This window comes from Eschrichtius robustus, chromosome 16 (genome assembly GCF_028021215.1).
Source record: "Eschrichtius robustus isolate mEscRob2 chromosome 16, mEscRob2.pri, whole genome shotgun sequence".
NCBI lineage: Eukaryota > Metazoa > Chordata > Mammalia > Artiodactyla > Eschrichtiidae > Eschrichtius > Eschrichtius robustus.
In genome coordinates this window covers 61,938,336-61,942,053 of record NC_090839.1, presented here as the reverse complement: position 1 = coordinate 61,942,053, position 3,718 = coordinate 61,938,336, and the positions used below count along the sequence as shown (strand labels likewise).

General features: G+C 45.9%; 1 non-coding gene across 1 annotated transcript; it reads right to left on the bottom strand.

Annotated features, from left to right (window-relative positions):
* Positions 1–2,671: 2,671 nt before the first annotated feature.
* On the bottom strand, positions 2,672–2,778 carry LOC137750823 (U6 spliceosomal RNA). Its single transcript, XR_011070606.1, has one exon. It is a non-coding gene; the product is annotated as a U6 spliceosomal RNA (small nuclear RNA).
* Between the last annotated feature and the right edge of the window lie 940 nt (positions 2,779–3,718).

Here is a 3,718-nt window from a genome sequence, read left to right as displayed (position 1 = left end):
CTTGAGATTAGTCAGAGGTCCCCAGACTGGGAGAGAGGAGGCTGCTAGCCACTGGTAACGCTGGAGTTTCACCAGATAGTGAGAGCGGGGAAGGGTGGAGGGTGAGTGAAAAGAGGTTGGGACTCCCAATGTCAAACCCTGACTCTCCCACTTACCAGCTGCTCTGGTTGCTGTGACTGCAACACAAAGTACCCCCCAAACTTAGTGCCATAAAACAACCATTTATTTGCTTACAGATGCCGTGGATCAGGAATTCGGGCAGAGCACATCAGTCAGGATGGCTTGTCTCTGCTCATCCTTATCTGGGGCCTCAGCTGGAAGATCCAAAGGTCAGAAGCTGGATCATCTGAAGGCTCCCTCCCTTACACATGGGGAGGTTCATGCTGCTTGTAGGCTGGGCCTCTCCAAGTGGTTGGCTTGGGCTTCCTCACAGCATGGCCGCTGGGTTCCAGGACCAAGCATCCTCAAAGAGAGAGGCAGCTGGAAGTTGTATCGCCATTCATGACCTAGTTTTGGGAGTTACCTAGAGTCACTTCCCCCATATCCTATTCACTGAGGCAGTCACAAGGTCCTGCCCAAATTCAGATAGAAGAGAAATAGATTCTGCTTCTTGATGGGAAACAACACCATTCTGGAAAGGCACATGGGACTGGAAATAGTTCTGTGACCCCTTTTGGCAATTACAATCGGCCTCACTAATTGCATGAGATACCAGGCAAGTTGCTTCACCTCTCTGGGCTTCAGTTTCCTCATCAGTAAAACGGGGATAATAATAGTGTCTACAGTGTAGACACATGAAATAATGTCTATAAAGTACTCAGCACAGTGCCTGCTGCATGGCAAGTGGTCAGTGAGAATGAGAAGGTATTGCTAAGAACGGTTATGACTGAACGTCGAGGCAACTTCGTATGTCTGAAATGGGGTGTTATGTGTTGAACTGTGTCCCCTCCAAAAGATATATGTTCAAGTGTTGACCCGTGATACCTGTGAATGTGACTTTATTTGGAAATTAGATTTTTGCAGATGTAATTAAGATGTAGATTAAGATGAGGTCATACTGGATTAGCGTGGGCCCTAAATCCAATCATGGGGATTCTTATTTAAAAAAAAAAAAAAAAAGGCAGGACTCCCGTGGTGGTGCAGTGGTTAAGAATCCACCTGCCAATGCAGGGGACACGGTACAGTCCCTGGTCCAGGAAGATCCCACATGCCACGGAGCAACTAAGCCCATGTGCCACAACTACTGAGCCCACATCCCGCAACTACAGAAGCCTGCGTGCCTAGAGCCCATGCCCCACAGCAAGAGAAGCCACCACAATAAGAAGCCCGTGCACCGCAACGAAGAGTAGCGCCCGCTCTCCGCAACTAGAGAAAGCCCCTGCGTAGCAACGAAGACCCAACGCAGCCAAAAATAAATAAATTAATTAATTAATTAAAAAGAAAAAGGGGGCTTCCCTGGAGGCGCAGTGGTTGGGAGTCTGCCTGCCAATGCAGGAGACATGGGTTCGAGTCCTGGTCTGGGAAGATCCCACATGCCGCGGAGCAACTGGGCCCGTGAGCCACAATTGCTGAGCCTGTGCGTCTGGAGCTTGTGCTCCGCAACAAGAGAGGCCGCGATGGTGAGAGGCCCGCGCATCGCGATGAAGAGTGGCCCCCGCTTGCCACAACTAGAGAAAGCCCTTGCACAGAAACGAAGACCCAACACAGCCATAAAATAAAATTTAAAAAATTAAAAAAAAAAAAAAGAAAAAGGTACGGACACACCCAGGGAGAAGGTCATGTGACAACAGGCAGGAATTCGAGTGAAGTATCTGCAAGCTGAAGGACTCCAAGGATCGCTGGCCACCCCCAGAAGCCAGGAAGCGGTAAAGAAGGATCCTTCCCAAGAGCCTTCAGAGGGAGTATGGCCCTGTGGATGCCTTGATTTCAGACTTCAGTCCTCCAGAACCATGAGAGAATAAATTTCTATTGTTTTAAGACACTCAGTACATGGTACCTTATTATGGCAGCCCGAGGAAACTGATACATGGGAAGGAAGCCAGGAGGACGTGAGTTCTAATCCCAGAGCTGCCTCTGATTAGCAAGTGTTGTTGGCTTCTTCCCTTCCACTCCCTGAGTCTGTTTCGTCATCTGTAAAATGAGGGGGCTGGATTTGCTGGTTTCTAACCTCTTTTCTCTCTGGTGATGCTTTGATACAAACACATAACAAAACTTCAAAATCCATTGTCTTCTGAATGTTCTGGGACTCTGATGCTGATATAAACATATGATACTTAATTATGAAACTGATCTTTTTGCCTTTGGACCCTGAAGGTGGTTCCCAAACCTTCTTTGTGCAGTTTCTCCCAACTAACAGTGTTTTCTTTTTCTTTTTTCTTTAAAAAAATTGTTTTAGAGTAGAGTTGATTTACAATGTTGTGTTAGTTTCTGGTGTACAGCAAATTGACTCAGTTATACATATACATATATCCATTCTTTTTCAGATTCTTTTCTCATATAGGTTGTTACAGAATATTGAGTAGAGTTCCCTGTGCTATACAGTAGGTCCTTGTTGGTTATCTATCTTCTATATAGTAGTGTGTTTATGTTTATCCCAAGCTCCTGATTTATCTCTCCCCCATATGTTTTCCCTTTGGTAACCATAAGTTTGTTTTCAATATCTGTAAGTCTGAAAACTATGGAATGTTTCATGAATTTGCGAGTTATCCTTGCTCAGGGGCCATGCTTATCTTCTCCATATCATTCTAATTTTAGTGTATGTGCTGTTGAAGCGAGCACCTAACTGTATTTTCTGGTTAAACATTATTTTCAAATTAATTTGACAAAGATAAAGTAGGGGTTATTGTTAAAACAAACAAAAATACCACAGAGAATCAGTTAAAAAAAAGCAATCCCCTTGCAGTGACCAATCCCACCGTAATGTGATAAGACCATTAACTGTTTGGTATATATTCTTCTTCTATACACGTTTGATAATTTGTACACAATATATGCTCTACAAAAATGAATGCATGTACAGGGTGTGTTTTCCAACAGTGAGTTCATGTGGTACGAACCCTTTTACTACCTGCCATATTCAGTTAACATAGCTGGGAGATGAGGTGAGGGCTGATGCCAGGACCACTATCAAGGGCAACTCCAGAGGGCATCTTCGTAGAGGACAGTGTGAATGGGTTGGAGAGGAAGCATCACAAGGAATGCCCAGGCCGTGAAGCTTCAGCACTGTGGACAGGGGCACAGCTCTCCCCTCCACCCCTGGTAGTAAGCGTTTAGGTTTATGGTAGATGCAAAGATGACTAAGACATAGACATTGCCCTCAGGGTATTCACAGTCCTATGGGAGAGTCAGCTTTGTGGTTGAATAATAACTTAATACTGACATATCAAGATAAAATAGAAATAACAATTGTGATTAACATTTACTGAGGACTTCCCTGGTGGTGCAGTGGTTAAGAATCTGCCTGCCAGTGCAGGGGACACGGGTTTGATCCCTGGTCCGGGAAGATCCTGCGTGCCGCGGAGCAACTAAGCCTGTGCACCACAACTACTGAGCCTGAGCTCTAGAGCCCTCTAGCCACAACTAATAAGCCTGCGTGCCCGTACTCCACAACAAGAGAAGCCACCGCAATGAGAAGCCCGCGCACTGCAACAAAGAGTAGACCCCGCTCGCTGCAACTAGAGGAAGCCCGCGCGCAGCAGTGAAGACCCCAAACAGCCAA